Genomic DNA, 21516 nt, shown 5'->3' with positions numbered 1-21516 from the left:
CTTCATTGGAAATTTGTCAATATAAAATGTTGCTGATGAAGCTTTTTTTCCTTATCTTATCTAAAATGTTTTTAGATAATGTATTTTGGACATTTGCCAGACATGACTATGATGTCATTTTCTTTTTTTTGTTTGCCAATAACTTTATGTAAATAACTTCATTGGAAATTTGCCAATATAAAATGTTGCTGATGAAGTTTTTTTTTATTGTTTTATACAATAAACAATGTATATTCACTTTTACTACCAACCAATCTTTACCATTCAGTGATAACAAGCACTTTATTTTACATTTTAATATTTTATGATGTATTTAAAAGAGTAGTTATTGTTGCAAACTCCATTAGAAATTTGAATTGATATCAGTTTTGGAAAAAGGGAAGCGGGGATGTGAAAAAAAGGGGGGGGGGTTAAATTTTTCTCATTTCAGATTTCATAAATAAAAAGAAAATTTCTTCAAACATTTTTTTTGAGAGGATTAATATTCAACAGCATAGTGAATTGCTCAAAGGCAAAAAAAACAAACTTTTAAGTTCATTAGACCACATTCATTCTGTGTCAGAAACCTATGCTGTGTCAACTATTTAATTTAGTTTGAAGAAGAAATCTTTAATTGATTTGTAAAATCTTGACATTTGTTTTGTGTAAAAAAAAACCCATGTAATGTCAAAAATTTGATCACAATCCAAATTCAGAGCTGTATCACGCTTGAATGTTTTGTCCATACTTGCCCCAACTGTTCAGGGTTCGACCTCTGCGGTCGTATAAAGCTGCGCCCTGCGGAGCACCTGGTTATGGACTGTTTCTTGGTATTTCTATTTTGTCGAGCCTGCAAAATTATGTGGAAACGGAACATAGTGATTCTGGATTGTGTCGTCGTTATCGTTAACATTTTGGTAAATGGTGAATGATTTTTTTTTACATTAATAATGTTTTCAAACATTCAAGGGATTTTATGAATTACTGACAGCAACTTTCTTGTGACAAAAAAAAATCAGTAAGCAGAGCATTCATTACTACTTTGTTGCATTGACAGTAGCAAAAGCAGGCGAAACACAGGGTTCTGCGAAACCCTTTAAAAAAAAAGAGAGTTCTATTTCATCTGAATTTCTATAACAATCAAGTAACATTTTAAAAATCGTTGCTTTCCTATCGTTTGACTATAATTAAAAAAAAGTGCTAATGTATGGAACGCCGGAACTGTCTTGTAGTGTAAATATTTAATGTGTTTTGTCGCTTTGCCTTTACGTCCTGTCATTTCTTCTTTATGTTATGTGCAGATGCCTTTATATCCTGAAACGGCATCTCTGTGTTATGTCAAATTAGTAATTTGTTTGGTCAAACAATTGTATGATATGTCATTGCTAAACTTTGTTGTGTAAAATATGCATTACATTATGCTGTAACTACTATATATTCTGTGAATACTTCGGAGCTTTATGATCAACCACCTTTACATTCTCTCATATTTTATCTATGTTGTGTCTATTCCTCTTTCACGTAAGTCAGTTAATAATTGCTTCCTTTCTCAAGTGGTATTGTTATGTCAAATGTTCTAAACGTTTTGTTTTGATACACCTTTGTTCTATGTAAATCTCATGATATTATAGTCTTTTGGCGTTATGTTGTGTTTATACATATATATCTCCAGTGTAAAACATAATACATCATGGTATAATTCATATGCGTTTTGCCGTACAGTTGATACTCTCTCTGAGCATTCATTACGTCAAGTGCAAATGCCTTTTACATTATGTGCAAACAACTAATACGTTTTTTGCAAACCTCGTTTACCTAATGTGCAAACATCGTTCACTCTATGTGCAAACATTGTTTACCTTATGTGCAAACACATATTACGTTATGTGCGAATACCTATTAAGTTATGTATAAAACTACAGCATTAGGTGCAAACACTATTACGTTATGTGCAAATACCGCTTACATTATGTGCAAACACCGATTACCTTATGTGCAAATGCCTATTACATTACGTCCAAACATCTATTCCGTTAGGTGCAAACACCTATTACGTTATGTGCAAACACCAATTACGTTATGTGCAAACACCTATTACGTTCTGGTAAACGCTTTTTTTGACACAGATTAAAACAAAACGCATCAGTGATATACACTTTGAAAATTAAGAAAATTATAAGTGTTAGCTTTCTAAAAAGCTCTGAACTACTTCGCTGTATTCTTCTTCAAGGTTATATCCATTGGATGCTGAATGTGAACTGAAGGTAATCTGTGTGCATCGGGTTGTTGATTTAGTATTGGAAATGTAGTAATTGTTTTTATTGATTGATATAAAAATGTTATATAAATATTTAGTTTTTTTTTCTTCTTAAAGAGTGTGCGTTATACATCCGTTCTTTTTATTTTTTGTTCACATTACTTGTTGAAAATTAAAATATTTACAAATATATAGACACGATTCTCGAGGTGTGTCTCTCTGGAGGTGTGCCTAAATTGACAAAAGTCATAAAGTACATTTAATGCATTTTTGAAAACATTGTACAGGAACATTTTTAGCAAACAAATCGTACATATTGCAGATTAGCAATGCAAGTAAAGACGTATTAATGATTAATATTTCAATTTTCAATTTCAGTGTGTAATATATGCATAATAAAACGACCATGAATTAATAACATTTGATCTGAAATGTAATACACACAGTTAATTTTCCGGCATTTGATGGCTTAATATCCTCAGAAGAGAACAGTCTGTAAATAGTTATCTCATTTAAGCCAATAGTTGTTGCTGAATTTCAGCCACATCATGAATCAACCAAACATAATTTATATGAATCAAGTAATTATTTCAAGAAAGCGTGTATATCGACTGAAACTAAAAGGTCTGCCCTGTTATTCGAAGCAAAAAAAAAGCTACATGTAAAAAACAAAATGCAACCTCATTTCTTTACGGAAAATGTGAACGGAAAATAAGTTGATATAAACAAGAAGACGTGGTATGATTGCCAATGAGACAACTCTCCACAAGAGACCAAAATGACACAGAAATTAACAACTTTAGGTCACCGTAAGGCCTTCAACAATGAGCAAAGCCCATACCGCATAGTCAACAATAAAAGGCCCCGAAAAGAATATGTTAAACAATTCAAACGAAAGTACTAACGGCCTTATTTATGTAATGTTCTTTTCCATCTGCACCAAGCGGGTCATTTCATAGGTCGTCATATCTTGCATACATAATAATAACATATGGTTTTGGAAGGCGCCAAATTACATTTATGAATTATAGACTTTTGACAAGGTCAACACATTATATATGCGTCTATTCAGATTATATTGACTGAGGACGAAGATATTTTGTCGCCACCTCTTATCTTGTATATTTTTTAATTAGCAGGGAGTTTTGGCAAAACTGAGTCCCGAGCCCCCTCTTAATCAAACTGCTTATAGATCCAACAAACGCAGCTCCAGCATTTTCAAAAATTCTGGTTTCGCCACTGGTTATTGAATGAGAAATCAAAAAGTTAATAATATGAAAATTTCGTTAAACTCGTTAGAAACATAAATAAAGTAAACAAATCTTTAATATTTATACACACGTACAAAAAAAGTGTGTTACCGCATGCGGAAGAATATCTCAAGAACGTTTGCGATATCCCATGCAGAGTCATCTGTCTTTGCTCCCTCTCTCTGCGTGGGAATTGAATGTTTTGCTAGAAAATATGAATGCCCACTCAAATGCAATATATTAGAAAAATCGAAATATTACAGAAGAGTGTCCACCATGCACTTGCACAGCACTATAATTAATATAGTGCAACAGAATGATATACAAATGGATGAAAATTATATATACATGTAACTGTAATTTACAAATATTAAAATAAAGTATAAAAAAAACAGAGTTTACTGATTTGTATCACTTCTAAGATGAGGTTGAATTTATCATCCACGCACAGAAAAAATATATATCTGTACTTTAACGTCACTTTCAGGTAAAGAGATGTGATTTGGTTTTCTGAGACAAGTGCTTGTGACCGTCCACAAGACCTTGCGGTCATCCGATGTTCAGTACTTCAGTACTTTGATTCATATCTTTAACATAAAGATGTTCTCAAATAGTAATAAAACATAACAAGGGTTTTATATTTTTTACTAATGTCTTATTGTCCTTATATTATCTTGATTCATTTTGAGAACTCAAATCTTATCAATGACATACTGCACATTTAAAGATCTTTGAAAACTGGAAGTTAGCTGACAATTGTTTCATGGTGCTTTAAACGGATGAACAAGAGGGTTCCGAAATTCCAATAATACAAAACATGACAAGTGAACTTTCTTAATTTATAATCTGTAGCAGGAGAATTACAGAAGAATTTTAGCCTTCCCTTTCGTGTTAAAGTCTGTCACAGTTTTCTTTTCGTTATATAGGTGATTTTTTTTAAAAGAATTTTGACTAAATATGTTACGTCGATTTCAAGGCGAACAAGATTGCATCAATACAAGATTGTTTCCGCACTTTGAGGATAATTTGGATTGAACCATATGAACTCCATGCCTCGCTAGCCATTTATAAAAATGAACGTCTTGCTTTAACAGTAGCCGAGAAAAGGGGGACCGATATATCTAAAAATTCGTAAGGGTTCCGCGGAACCCAGTGTCTCGACTTCTTTTACTGTTAATCGCAGGCTCAACAAAAATGAGGAAAAAAATCAATAAAAATATTCCCTTTGATACGATCTTTGACTGTAAGAAACTTCTGTCCACGTTTGGTAAAAATAGATGCTAGTTTATGAATCTAATAAATGTTTTAAAAAAAATAACTTCAGACTGTAATATTAACTAGAAGTCCATTCATAAGTAAAACACAGGTACAAAATCTTAACAAAATTTCTTTCCAGATACTAGCTTTTGATCACAAACAAGCGTCTGTCCAAGTTTTGTACAAATCCAAAAAAGTATAAGAAAGTTATTAAAATTCTAAAAACATTAACTACAGAGTGAATGTGTTGCTTCACAGTGTAAATGTAATATTTCCTGGCAGAAAATCTAAGTTCATTTATAAGTAAAAAACGGAAAAAATGGAATTTTATTTTTACAATTTTAATTCTGGATACTACATGTACATGTATCTTAATTTGATCATAAACAAGCTTCTGTCCAAGTTTGGTAGAAATCCAGTATAGTTAAAGAAAGTTATTACAATTTTAAAAACTTTAACCACAGAGTGAATATTTGTGGACGTCGCCGACGACGATGACGACACTGACGACGACGGAATGTAGGATCGCTATGTCTCGCTTTTTCGACTAAAGTCGAAGGCTCGACAAAAATGGCAATATTTTACGGAAACTGTCAAAACATATTTTAGAATGATAACATTTAGATCCAATAGAATATATTTGTATGAAATTTTATATTTTTTGAAATAAGATTTGTCAGAATAATGATGTGCAGCAAATTCCTTTTATGAACATTTGGCTTAATTGTGTATTTAGCTATATTTATCGAACCATTCGCGTTCATAACTAAATACATCGAAGCTTACCGTTTATACCGTATATATCCCGTAATAATATTCATTGAATTTATGACTCTCCGATCGGAAAATAAGTTTCTAATTTATACGACGATATTCGTTGAAATATTGAACAAAAAGATAAATTCATATCAACAACTGTGGAATACTGTATTGATTATAAATGTACTTAGTCGGTAAACGTGAAATTTATTTGTACGAGCTTTAGAAACAGGACGAAAAGCGAGGCTTGCCGAATTTTCTCCTGTTTCGCAGCGAGAACTAATACATTTTATATTTATGACAATGTACATATAATTATAATTGTTTGCAATTTACACCTGGTATTTGAGAATAAGTTGTTTAAATCTTAACCATTGTCTCTGATTTTTACAATTATTGAAACACGGACTCGAAGAAAACCCCACAATGAACTATTACCAGAAAGAAATCCATATTACCGATTGATCAACATGGAAGCGGGTAGCAGGAAAATTTATTTGTATTTGTACAAACAAAGCAAAAAAAATGTTGTTTACCTGTTATTTGTATACAATAACTAGCTAATAGCATGATAAAAGCGAATTTCTCAACTGTTACATTTTTTTTTTAAACTGGTGAATAAATTAAATGGGGTGAAACAATAAATAGATTAGCTGACTATGCGGTATGTGTTTTTTGTTAAAGGCCATAAGGGGATCTATTGTTATTTATTCCTTTGTCATTTGGTCTTTCGTGGAGAATTGTCTCATTGGCATTCATACCACATCTTTTTTATAGATAGTCAGTATTTTCTGAAATTCAAAGGGAAAATTATGTTATGATGACCATTTTAGCAACGAAATTATTTATTTATTCTTATAGACAACAAAAGAAACGATATGCACATCACTTAAAAAAAATAATAGAAGAAAACAATAACAATTTACTAAATTATGTATCTTTTTTGTATCGTTCTTGATGACACGATTCGAAAAGATACCGGACCAAATATGGATAAATGAAAGTCATTATCTGGAGTTGCAAGTTGCGGGATTTAATTTCGAGTATGGCCAGTGAAGGTGAAACAAGGCTGATAACCCTTTCTTTCAGAATAATATGTGTATGCGTCATTTTTGTGGATTACAGGATAAGGCAGTTTTTAATATGAAAAAATAGTTTTTTTTAGAGAAAATGCAGCTTTTTGTTACACCCGTCTACCTGTCTGATCCAAAATCGGATCAAATTTTTCCAACATCCCTGTGAGTTTTTAAAACAAATTGTCAGATAAGAGGGGCGTCTCACCTGACCACCCCTTTTCAGGACAACCACCTTTTCAACACGCCTTGTCAGGGACGGAGGAAATAATACGTCTTAGGAAGGTTATTCAGAATAATATTCACAACTGTTAAAGGAAATGAACGAAAATAAAATCTGAAACATTTTGTAGGATTTCTTAGCTGCTACATGAATCGTGGGAGACGTCATTACATTTGTAGCATTAATCTAGTACAGATGAAAACCACACTGGGAGGGTAATAACAAATCATGCTGGTATCTTGTGAAGAGTTGTCACATTGTCATTCGTACCACATCTTCTTTTTATATCGTTTTGTTCCTTTCGGTTGCACCTCTTGGAGAAACTAGAGTCGTGTCTGTATATTTGTTAAAATTTTCAACAAGTAAAGTGAACAAATTTTCAAATAAAGTTGAGTATGGAAATGGGGAATGTGTCAAAGAGACAACAACCCGACCATAGAAAAAACAACAGCATGGATGCATAACGCACATTTTTAAAGTGGAGCAAAATAATTTCCCATAAAACTAGATATATAGTATGTATATAGCATTTTTACACCAATCAATATAATTATGAAAATCCACAGTTTGTTAGAAAGGTCAACATTTTAATTTTCTTCATTTTCAAAATGCATATCATTGATGCGTTTTGTTTAAATCTGTGTCAAAAAAGCGTTTATCAGAACGTAATAGGTGTTTGGACATAAAGTAATAGGTGTTTGCACATAACGTAATAGATGTTTGGACGTAATGTAATAGGCATTTGCACATTACTTACATGGTGTTTGCACATAATGAAAGCGATATTTGCACATAACGTAAAAGTGTTTGCACATAATGCTGTAGTTTTTATACATAACTTAATAGGTATTTGCACATAACGTAATAGATGTTTGCACATAAGGTAAACGATGTTTGCACATAGAGTAAACGATGTTTGCACATAAGTTAAACGAGGTTTTCACAAAACGTATTAGTTGTTTGCTCATAATGTAAAAGGCATTTGCACATGACGTAATGAATGCTCACAGAGAGTATCAACTGTACGGCAAAACGCATATGAATTATACCATGATGTATTATGTTTTTCACTGGAGATACATATGTATAAACACAAAATAACGCCAAAAGACTATAATATCATGAGATTTACATAGAACAAAGGTGTATCACAACAAAACGTTTAGAACATTTGACATAACAATAACACTTGAGACAGGACGCAATTATTAACTGACTTATGTAAAAGAAGAATAGACACAACATAGATAAAATATGAGAGAATGTAAAGGTGGTTGATCATAAAGTTCCGAAGTATTCACAGAATATATAGTAGTTACAGCATAATGTAATGCATATTTTACACAACAAAGTTTAGCAATGACATATCATACAATTGTTTGACCAAACAAATTACTAATTTGACATAACACAGAGATGCCGTGTCAGGATATAAAGGCATCTGCACATAACATAAAGAAGAAATGGCAGGACGTAAAGGCAAAGCGACAAAACACATTAAATATTTACACTATAAGACAGTTCCGGCGTTCCATACTAATGCATTGTATTCATTAATGTATCTCTATTAATTCCTTGTTAATCCTTACTAATTGTTATATTTGATAGATATTTAATCAATATACATTATTTTCCATAATAATTCTTACTTCCACACATGAGAATAAAATACACTGAACATGTTTTGAGTTTTTTTCCTGTAGTAAGAGGAAGCTTGGTAAAGGCTTAATGTGCAGCAATAAATATCAAATGCATATTAAAGGGAAAGGTTACAGTGCTTTTCCTGTATGTATTGAGTTTTTGTTTGTCTCTACTGTCGCCTTAATTGATGGATTCTTTTTTTTCATTCATATTCAACAGGCAGACATCTTATACGTTCAGGTCATTGAAGATTGACTATTTTGACTTAAATATTTATTCGTTTATAGGGTCTTGGCATCGGAAATAAACACACTTCTAAAACCAGTTGTTGGCATGATACGGATTATGTTCTTCTCATATATTTTATGATGGTTTAATACTAAACCGCTAACAAGAGGGATTGTGTTTGATATGCATATGATCAATACATAATCTTTCAATTAGTTTAATTGAGGTCTGGAGTTGGCATGTCAGTGACTGCTATTAGTCCTTTGTTAATTTATGTATCATTGTCATTTTGTTTAGATTCTGTTGTTGCCTATTCTGACATTGGACTCAGACTTCTTTTTAACTGAGTTTTACTGTGCGTATTGTTGTGTGTTTGTTTTTAACATTAGCTAGAGGTATAGTGGGATGGTTGAGATCTCCAAAAAACTGTTTAATCCCATTGCATTTTTGCGACTGTCCGAAGTCAGGAGCCTTGGGCCTTTGTTGCTCTTATATGATTTATAATTTTAGATTCTTGTGTATATTTCTGAGTTTAGTATGACGTCTATTATCACTAAACTAGTATACACTTTTGTTTTGGGGCCAGCTGAAGCACGCCTCCGTGTGCGGAAATTTCTCGCTGAACTGAAGACCCATTGGTAGCCTTCGGTTGTTTTCAGCTCTTTGGTCGCGTTGTTGTCTCTTTGACACATTCCCCATTTCCAATCTCAATTTTAAACACCACTTTCATGACAGAACTAAACAACTTAATAAAGATTCAAGAAAAACTTTCAGTAGAGATAATATACCTAGGTTAAACTGCCTATTCAGGAGGTGGCGTGAATCAGATGTGGATACTTAAAAATTCCAAAGACCTTTTAGAGTACATACAATCTGACTCTCTCTCATCTTGTTATAGTATTAAAACATTTGACTTTTCTACACTTTATACAAGCATTTCACATTCCAAACTAAACGACAAATTGAAAGAGTTGGTATTGCTTTGTTTCATTAAAAAGAATGGCCAACGAAGATACAAGTATCTTATCTTAGGAAGGGATGAATCCTACTTTGTAGAGGATCACTCTGATTCAAACAAAATATTCTGTAACTGACATTATCAAAATGCTTGATTTCTTGATTGACAACATATTTGTTACTTTCGGAGGACGTATTTTTCAATAGACTATCGGCATTCCAATGGGAAAGAATTGTGTCCCTCTTCTAGCCGACTTGTTTCTTTATTTTATGAGGCTGACTTCATACAGGCACTTCTTAGGAAGAAAGATAAGAAGTTTGCAATATCATTCAACTCTACTTTCCGCTACATATATGAAGTTCTTTCACTAAATAATTCAAAATTTGGTGACTATGTCGAACGCATCTATCCCATTGAACTAAAGATAAAGGATACAACAGATACAGTTAAGTCGGCCTCATATCTTGACTTACATCTAGAAATTGACAATGAGGGTCAATTGAAAACAAAACTTTACGACAAAAGAGATGATTTCAGCTTTCCAATTGTGAACTTTATATTTCTAAGTAGCAAAATTCCAGCAGCACCTGCATACGATGTTTATATCTCCCAATTGATACGATATTCCCGTGCTTGCATTTCCTATCATGATTTTCTTGATAGAGGGTTGTTGCTCACAAGTAAGCTATTAAATCAAGAGTTCCAAAATGGTGAAGTTGAAATCATCTCTTCGTAAATTTTATGGACGCCATCACGAGTTGGTTGACTGTTTCACAAATGATATCGGATATGTTCCTTACGTCGTAACTGCAATCCCCTTCCCTTTTATAAATGTGACCTACCGAAATAGACTATTTACCGAATTTTTTATCTCATAAGCAACACGACGGGTGCCACATGTGGAGCAGGATCTGCTTACCCTTCCGGAGCACCTGAGATCACCCCTAGTTTTTGGTGGGATTCGTGTTGTTTATTCTTTAGTTTTCTATGTTGTTTCATGTGCACTATTGTTTGTCTGTTTGTTCTTTTCATTTTTAGCCATAGAGTTGTCAGTTTATTTTCGATTTATGAGTTTGACTGTGACAGTCCCTCTGGTATCTTTCGTCCTGGTATCTTTCATCCTGGTATCTATGATGAGTTTATTATATCATGATATATTTTTTAACTTTTCTTCATATAAAGCGCCCGATATTGAACCGAACGTATTGCCTCTTACTTATTGTGGTTGTATTTTAAACTCAAAATTTGCAATTCTCTTCGTGCGATATATAGCAAAAATAAGGTTTGAACATTGTTAGCATACAAGTTCGATTTATTTGTTGTATATTTTACTCATCGGAAGAACAAAATATACACTTCAATGTTCCATAGGTGGAGCCGGCTCGGTTTAAATAGGGCGAAGGTGTTGCAAGTTGGTTCCCAAAGGAATGGCATGATATCCTTGATAGTAGTAAATCGACTCTTGCGAAAAGGGGCTCAAGGATTGGTAATTGCTTTTATAAAATTATTATCCTTGGCAAATATAATACATAAACAAATAAAAAAACATTTGTATTTTAAGATTCAGCAACATGGGTTAACTATGATAAAGGGTGAGACAGTTTAGACTGCTTCTACAAGGAGTGTTGGATTGATAGGGCAAAAATTTGGTCTTGCAACAGACATCATAGGAACCTCCCCCCACAAAAAAAGGTTTCACCGGAATATGTTCTATCAGGTGCAAAACACGTATGTTCTGAAAGTGTAACATTAACCATGCATGGGCATGGGGCTTAGCAAACCACTCACGACCACGTGCACACGTAGCTGTGCAGACGCAGATAAAGTCATTTTGAAAGGGCCACAACCCCCCAGAAGATCCCCCGAATCCACACTTGCTGTATACGAACATTTTAAACAGGCAAAAAAGTGCCCCTCGTAAAGATACAATTTTCTGCTGGATTACAATGTTACTTCATCACATAAGGAAAAATGAAAGACAAGAATACAAAAAAGTCTACAGCACAATAACACAATGGCTAGATTATAAATACCGTGCAAGTTAAGTTAAGAAATGTACATGTACATTGTACATATACGAATAAAAAGAAACACTAGTAAACGTATGAAGATATGACAAACAACATCAGTACCTAGAATATATACTCCAAGACCAGTATGTCTTATTTATGAAAATGAAACGGAATAGTTACCAACACGGTCTCGGTATCAACTGATCAACTTCTCATTTTTTTTAGAAAAAAGAACGAGACATTCTTTGACAAAACCCTGGTTCATCATCTTTCTGCTAAGACACTGGTAACGTTTAAAAAGTCTGAGTAGCAGCAGCAAGCTCTTGAATACTTAATGAGTTGGGAAATATATAATCCAATATGCAGGTGAAGTTATATTGCTACTAAGGTGGTGGAATTGATAATTTCAAAAGTAGTAGGGACGGATCAGTTTGAGCCACCCCCAAAACACAGGGCGCTAGGGCGCTGACGTCATATGCGCATGCCCCGCCCCCAATATGATATATGGGCATATACTAGCCCTAATGACAGAAGTAAGGAAGATGAATCACGACGGATGGACGCCGGTCATATTTGGTCATGACGCAACCATGAGTCATCAGGATGCAAGATCGGGGCATGACTCACTACATGAGTAATGAGGATGCAAGATCAGGACATGACTCACTACATGACAATACCATGATGTACGTATGAAAATTCGAGAAGTATTTTTTCTGTTCGTTATGATATTTATTTTTTAATCTAAATAGTCAGGGGAAAAAGTACTTTTCGAAGTTACACCCTTGTTTGTTTTCGTCGGAGGTATTGCCCCGAGGTGACCTTTTACAGTGCAATCCATTTACCACTAATTGTCTACATATAAGATAACAATTCCAGATAAACTCGAAACGTAATTACCTATGAAAAGATTGACCAGCAATCGTGGTCACCGTGTTTTCTCATCATAGTATGATACGACCATATAAGGAAAACATATCCAAATAAGGTCAACACTTTATTTTCACTCAGAAACAGAGATAAACGCACATGACCATATGAGGAAATAACTCAGAGTATCAAATGACCATATTAGGAAAATATGTCCAAATAAGGTCAACACTTTATATTCACTCGAAAATCGAAATAAACACACATGTCCATATATGGAAGTATGATATGACCATATAAGGAAAATATGTTCAGACAATGTATGTCATTCAAAAATCAACCTCTTGAAAGCGATGGAGAGGGGAGGCAACTCGGGAAATGGGAGATAACTCTAGACGAACCAACATTGGTCTAGCATATCATTCTGTTTAATCATATATAGGAAGGAGTGATGTATGGCGTCCACAATAACGACGTGTCTAGTTTTAAACGTTTATTTATTCACAAACAAATTCATTGGTAAATGTTTTTCAATTCGGATTCGATCGTCTTTGGGTCTCGGGCGGTGAGTTCGTTCACGATATCTTCCAGTGTGAAGTGCTTGTGTCTGTATTTGACGGAATGTATGCAGTACAATCCACAACTGTCGCCGTCTTCGGGCTGCACTCGCACCCGACTGAATTTGTATCGGGGTCCGTTGGCGACCAACACGTCTCTGAAGCGAGATAAATACTTTTCTGGCGCTCGACCGAATCAATCGAAACTGCGAAACCTGGTAAGGGATGAATCTTACGTCAGAGACACTTACCTGTCACTGCTTCAATCCGTAGTCATCAGAAATGAAGAGACCACGGAGATCATTTTCGAGAGACCGCTCTACCTCGCGTCGAGGGGAGGCGAGATGGAAATATTGGAAATCACCTTGAGAGACGATCGACTTCGCGTGTGCCGCTGCAAAGATGATCACGTGTTCTGCTTGCTTCATTTCCGACAAAAGTTATAAGAGGGAAAGTTTCACCCTTGAAGTGAGGATGGAGTGTCCTAGCTGTCAAAGAATGTTTTCGAGAAGAGACGTCATGTTGAGACATCATCGAAATAAGCATGGTACTGGCGTACCGCCACCGCCGCCGCCGCGAAATGCGACGCAAGAAAGTTTTCGTTTTCAACACCCGTTCACCATGATCGTCTCCGGTCCGACCTCCTGCCGCAAGACGTTTTTCGTGAAGGAAGCATTGCGAAGATCCACGTGCAACCCGGTGCCGGAGAGGATCGTCTGGCTGTACCGACGATGGCAACCCCTCTACGACGAGATTCGAAAGACGGTGGTGCCCACCATGAATTCGTTCGCGGTATCCCGACCGAGTTGGAAGCCGATCACTTCTTCGATGCACGGACCAGAAACTTACTCGTGCTGGACGACCTGATATCGACCTCGGCCAAAGACCGTCGCATCAACGACTTGTTCACGGAAGGATCGCATCATCGGAACCTGTCGGTGGTGGCTGTGAATCAGAACCTGTATTTCGGGAAGGATCCGACTCAGAGGAGAAACTGTCATTACCTGGTCCTCTTCGACAATCCAGTCGATCGCCAGCCCGTCACCACGCTAGGTAGACAGATGTATCCGAGTCAGAGACACCTCTTGATGCAAACGTTCCGAGAGGCCACGAGGAGACCCTTCGGATACCTTCTGGTGGATCTGAAGGCCGCTACACCCGAACACTTGAGATTACGTAGCGACGTCTTGGGCGAAGCCGAGGATGACGCCGAAGCCGAGGACGAAGACGTCGATTCCACCGGAAGCGAATCGAACACCATGGAATTCGGGGAAGAAGACGTCGGAAGCGAATCGGACCTGATAGCTTGCCGCGCATGCGGACTGGTATTTGCGCACGCCCGGGGACTCGAGATCCATCAAGAGAGGGACTGTGGCGACGAACCATCCGCCAAACGATGCAGAACGGAAGACGACGGCGTGGAGGGAACCTACGGATACGAACTGGAGTGTTATCTCGAAGACCTGCCGGCGACCGTGTGTTGTGCCGATGAACTGTCGGATGAAGTCTCGAACAGGCCCCGCAGTTTCGTCGTCAACACGGACGACTGTGACGGCAAGGGCATTCACTGGGTGGCGTTCCACTTCCCGCGAGAGGGACCCGTCGAATTTTTCGATTGGTTCGGTCGAGCGCCAGAAAAGTATCGATCTCGCTTCAGAGACGTGTTGGTCGCCAACGGACCCCGATACAAATTCAGTCGGGTGCGAGTGCAGCCCGAAGACGGCGACAGTTGTGGATTGTACTGCATACATTTCGTCAAATACAGACACAAGCACTTCACACTGGAAGATATCGTGAACGAACTCACCGCCCGAGACCCAAAGACGATCGAATCCGAATTGAAAAACATTTACCAATGAATTTGTTTGTGAATAAATAAACGCTTAAAACTAGACACGTCGTTATTGTGGACGCCATACATCACTCCTTCCTATATATGATTAAACAGAATGATATGCTAGACCGATGTCGGTTCGTCTAGAGTTATCTCCCATTTCCCGAGTTGCCTTCCCTCTCCATCGCTTTCAAGAGTTTGATTTTTGAATGACATACATTGTCTGAACATATTTTCCTTATATGGTCATATCATACTTCCATATATGGACATGTGTGTTTTTTTCGATTTTCGAGTGAAAATAAAGTGTTGACCTTATTTGGACATATTTTCCTAATATGGTCATTTGATACTCTGAGTTATTTCCTTATATGGTCATGTGCGTTTATCTCTGTTTCTGAGTGAAAATAGAGTGTTGACCTTATTTCGACATGTTTTCCTTATATGGTCATCATACTATGATTAGAACACACGGTGACCACGATTGCTGGTCAATCTTTTCATAGGTAATTACGTTTCGAGTTTATCTGGAATTGTTATCTTATATGTAGACAATTAGTGGTAAATGGATTGCACTGTAAAAGGTCATCTCGGGGCAATACCTCCGACGAAAACAAACAAGGGTGTAACTTCGAAAAGAACTTTTTCCCTTGACTATTTAGATTAAAAAATAAATTTCATAATGAACAGAAAAAATACTTCTCGAATTTTCATACGTACATCATGGTATTGTCATGTAGTGAATCATGCCCTGATCTTGCATCCTCATTACTCATGTAGTGAGTCATGCCCCGATCTTGAATCCTGATGACTCATGGTTGCGTCATGACCAAATATGACCAGCGTCCATCCGTCGTGATTCATCTTCCTTACTTCCGCTGACGTCATTAGGGCTAGTATATGCCCATATATCATATTGGGGGCGGGGCATGCGCATATGACGTCAGCGCCGTAGCGCCCTGTGTTTTGGGGTGGCTCAAACTGATTCGTCCCTTCTACTTTCAAAATTAAAATTGTCGCGTTTGTCATAGGTTCGAATACTGAAAAGGTGGCTTATGTCAAATTCACAGGAAGTCAAACAAACTATTTTGTTTTTTGAATTTTAGTTCTGGGAAATATCTTCATGGAACCGAATTATAAAAGTTTTAATTGTTAATGGGAAGAACATAACGAAAATATCAGAATATGACGAAATAAAAGGATCTGTCTTCTTTGATCTACTTGCTTTTGACCAGAACCTGAAGGAACATCAACTCATATGAAAATAAGAATGTGTTGGAAAGGAGAGACGCAAATTTCGTACCCATAGGAATGCCGACATTTTGTTGAAAACTTGACTCTACTTCCAAATTCAACTATTATGTTGTCAATAAAAAAAACACTCTGACATAATGATCACTTGTTCCACTGTGTACCATGTTTTACCTTGTTGTTCATTTGTAACAAAATATGCCGTAACCTGGTAATCAAAAGCCATAAATGTACAGCGTATGTTACCATTTTAATATTGAAAAGCATTTTGGATTATTTCTGCATGGGGAGTGGTTGTATACAGAGTTGAAAAATCAAAAGTTTTCGATAGAATTTATTTCAGAAAAGATCTGAGGTTCTTTACAGTTTGTTTTTTTAGAATCAACATATGGTAAATACCACTTCGCGAGTAAACAGTTTCACAGTATTTCCGAAGACCATCTTTCACTGCCGGGAAATAGTTTTTGTCAATCCAATGGACAATTCCTTTGTATAAAAAGCAGATCAGCCAACAATTAATGTAAAATTGTTTGTACAGGTTTTTGTTAAGCTACGGCATGGGCATACCAATACAAACAAGGTAAAGTGTTCAATGTAATATCCATTGAAGCCGCGAAAGACTCATGATTCACCAAAATCTCTTGTCAAATGATATGTTTTGACAGGTGGGATTACCTGAATGCTTATATATTCCGATTTCTTTTACATGATACTTGTAATGGTACGATTCACAGACAAAGGCAATATTATTTGAAGCTTAATACTATACAGTCCTTGACGGATCGAGTTGAAAAATTTCTAAATATTAACTTTTCCTATCTCCTTTTCCAATAAATATATAATGTGATCTTGATCCCATAGTTCTGAAACAAATGTTAATGTTGGCTCGTCTCGATTTATCTTTCTATCTTCCCGTCAAGGAACATCCACGGCCACATCCTAGAAGAGGTTGACTCTGCAAAATATCTTGGCGTCTCTATACACAAAACATTGAGTTGGAACACACACATTGACAACATCGCAAAGAAAGCTAACTCCACCCGAGCTTTTCTTCAAAGAAACATCAAAAGCTGTCCTAGTAAAACAAAAGCCTTATGTTATCAAACGCTTGTAAGACCAATCATGGAATACTCTAGCACCATCTGGGATCCATCTACTAAGGACAACATAAACAAATAAGAAGCTATACAACGCAGATGCGAACGATTTGTTCTTAATGACTACATAAGAACGAGTAGCGTTACATCAATGCTACAGGCACTAAACTTGAAGACACTACAGGAAAGAAGAGCTCAATGTAAGGTCATCATGTTCTACTGAGTAGTACACGAACTGATTGCAGTACTAACAACAAATTTACAGCCAGTAATATCATCAGTAAGAGGACACAATGAACGATTCCTCGTTCCTTATGCCAGGACTCAAGTATATCGTCACTCGTATTTCCCAGATACCATCAGAATCTGGAATGGACTGCCACAACACATAGTAAGCTGCACAACCCTTGAATCATTCAAAAGGGGTGTGCAAGTGGTCCAGCTTCGATAGATATACAACCTTGTTTTTATCGTTATTTTAAAGAATCACCGTTTTCACTGTAGATAATCCGCACTTACCGCACATTTGTTGTTCTCACATCGAACATGTACATAAAACAGTACGATAATACGGTGACATCCCATTAGTCCGACAACCATTATTCCGACAGCCCATTATTCCGACAGCCCATTACTCCGACAGCCCACTATTCCGACAGCTCATTACTCCGACAGCCCATTATTCCGACAATACATCTGTCTTGTGTGTATGGGTAAATTTTCTCTAAAAAGACCAACCATGTTCTCTTTAATATTTGGGGTTGTCCGTTTTTATTCGAATCATTCTTTCCATGCGGGATATTTGTCTCATTCAAGTTATATTGGAGTTGAAACACATGCTTATTTCAACTGCTCAGTCCTTACCCTCGACACAGACCACACAGACGACGACATCATACCATTATAAGATCCCAAAAAAAGTCAGTTTGCGGTCGTATATTAAGACAAATATGACGGATAAGAACATTTCGGTAACTGAGTCTTCTACTTAAAAAAAAGTCACGAGGAAAAGTGATATCGGGTCAGTGACTGTATATGACACAGAAATATACAGTCAACGCAGTTTGACTGGTAAGAAATCTAAGACAATGTGTGACATTCTTGTCCTGCTTGTGTCTTTGTCAAATTGTCTAATTGTAAAAACTTAGTACCTTATGTGTTTTATGTCAAACTTGACACTTATTTTAGATATCATTGATTTTAAGAAAAGTACTTCATATGTTAATTAAGAATCGGTGCTCACCCATTACATAAAGAATTGAAAATGTCAGATACTCAAGCAATCGTATTGTACAGCTGATAAAGTTGTGGATGAGCGTCATTTTTCAATCGAATGCTCACTTCATAATAATTTGAGGGAGAAACTCTTTTAGCATATATCTAGCACATGTCAGAACTTTAAAAATAAATTTTCCTTATTGGGAATCAAAATCATTAATCCATTTTTTTTTATGAATGAACTACACATCCCTTTAACAAATCGCACGTGGTAAATGATCACTCGACCAGAAATTTAATGGAATTGAAATTAATATAACAAAAGACTTGATGTACGATAAAATTGAAACTGCTTAATAAATACAGGTAGCCTTTGTGAGAAATAAATAAAGATAAAAAACATACTTTATTCAAATAATTATATATGGTGAGAGGTATAGATATATAGATCGATAATGATTGCAGGTACATGTACATTTGTACAAGGATAGATAATATTTATAAAGGTTGATGTTAATAATTTATAGTGGGAGTTTTTTTTTCTCATTTGCTTTTTCTCCGACAAATGAGACTGTAAAAATTGGGGCCCCCTTAGTTGCTTCCCTGGGCAACTGAGGGTTGATGTTACAGGTGATTGTTAATAAAATATGTTTAATATATAAAAAAAAAAAATAAAAAAATCGATGTTTTATGAGGGGGCAAGGGGGGTCCCCATAACAGCAAAACAGTGAATTGTTTGGTGAAAAACAGATAACAAGGAATTGAAAAGGGATAATAACAGATAACAGTAAATGAAATATGAAAATAAATCTGCTCAGGACCAATCCAGTAGATGACTCGTAGATCTTAGTATATCACTTGTGGTATGGACCTAGAAAATTGTAATTTGTGTAAACAAGACGTTTCGGCCGTTGAGGCAGTTCTGCCTTGGTTGATTTTTTCCGTAACTTGTACAATAAGTTATAGTATGATTGTTGAATTTTTCTGAATGAAATTACTAGTTTCTGTTTTTGATATAGGGATATTTTTAATCTAGGGAATTTGAGGGATCAATTGTTAATGATTTAGGTTTTTTTATTTAATTTTTGAAAATAGTGCAGCCAGTGACACTTTATTATAAATTTGATTTTTAGATTTTTTTTCTTCTGAAAATCAATATATATACTTTACAAGTAATAAAAAAAACATTGATGCACAATATATTTTTTTTATTTAATGACCTCATGATAAAACTTACTTATAAAATACAAAAATACCCAGATAAGTGGAGACAGGACATGTAACTGAAACACGCATGCCAGTTATGGTTCTTCTGATAATAGAAATTGCCTCAAGTGACAATTCTGATAGTATAATAGAATTTGGACCTAGTGAAAATTTGGATGACACCAAGTGAAACACCAATCATGCATCTTATGTGAAATTATAGAATATGGAAAATTTGGTTACAGCATTGTAGAAGCAGTAGGATTTTAAAAAGGGTATTTGTTGAAAAATTAAACTGAAGACACATCTTTATTTGCATCAATGGTTTCAGAGCTTCAATTTTCGCCTTATGAAGCAGTTAAAAAGCTTTTAAAAGTATGGTGGTCAGGGTTCTCTTTCATGTAAATGAAAAGAGAGGGAGTAGCACTTAATATAAATGCTAAAAGAAAAAGATGTATAATTTATTTCAAAAGCCATAATTCAAATCCATACCACTTAGTAATGTAAAACAATTCAAAGGAGAAAACTAACTGCCTAATTTATCGACAAAATAGTGAACGAGAAACTTAGTAACACAGTAACAAACTACAACCACTGAATCCAGGCTCATAACTTGGAAGTAGGCACATACAGAATGTGACTGCGTCAACGTTAGCATGCTAGTTGGTGTCCAATCCTCCCCTAATCAGGGACAGTGGTGTAATATTACAACATAAAGATTATTATGTGGTCATTGAATAAAAAAAAATCTATAGGGTGCACCAATGCTTTTTTTATAACAAAATCCATACTATAGGTTATTGTACAAGTAATAAGTGAATTATAATTTGTACAAAATGCTACATGTTCACAGACAATGGAATTTATTACAAAGTATAATAATAATATTTACTGGAATGGTCCTGGGTCCAATTGATTTTAATATGTTTATGTGATGTATGTTACTGAAATTCTTCTGCAAATACAGGGCCATCCGATATTACCAGTAGAAAGACCCCAATAGATATACATTGTAAGAAGATGTGGTAAGCGTGCCAATGAGACTAGTATCCATTCAAATCACAATTTTCAATTATCTTCAAATTCTACGGAAGATTGGCTGTCAAAATGCTAACATTCCAATTTTCAATAACAGTTAACAGCAAATACATTCTCACAATAACAGATAACAAAATAGATAATAGTCCTATAACAGCTAACAAAGAATAAGACAATAACAGCTAACAGTAAATATATTTTCAGAATAACAGAAAACAAAGAATTAAAATGCCCCATAACAGCATAACAGTTAAACCCCTTGCCCCCCCCTCTTTTATAATACAAGAAAACTTTACTATTAAGGGGGGGGGGGGGGAATGATGACTATATTGTTAGTTCTTTTGATTTATATAGTGCATGTCTTGATAAGGACTGTTATTTGATATCAATGTGTTAGTTGAGGTTTTTTTTCTATTTTGTTTTGGCTCCGATTGTGACTGAGGATTATTTTGCTATAAAGATAATTATATCATATTAGTATTGTAAAGTCTTAATGTTGATTCATTGTCAACAACTTCCTGTTTACCGAACACTTTTCACATGACAGCCAAGTTAAAAAATGTCCGTCACATTGTTCAAGAACTACAATACAATGATTTCTGAAATTTGGTTTCAAGGTTTATATAAGTCAGCTATACTGCGTGATGCTTTTTCTGATTCATTACTCAACAGCGACATTTTTGAATCATCAGTAGCTCGCACCATCACTGGTTGTTCTTGATTTATATGCTCTTTATAGACCCTTTAATTTGGAAAATGAAATATTCTTTCTGTTCTATTCAATATACAGATTTCGAATTGAATATAG

The sequence above is a fragment of the Mytilus edulis genome, chromosome 8 (assembly GCF_963676685.1).
Source record: "Mytilus edulis chromosome 8, xbMytEdul2.2, whole genome shotgun sequence".
Classification (NCBI taxonomy): domain Eukaryota; kingdom Metazoa; phylum Mollusca; class Bivalvia; order Mytilida; family Mytilidae; genus Mytilus; species Mytilus edulis.
Note: the sequence above shows the minus strand (reverse complement) of the source record.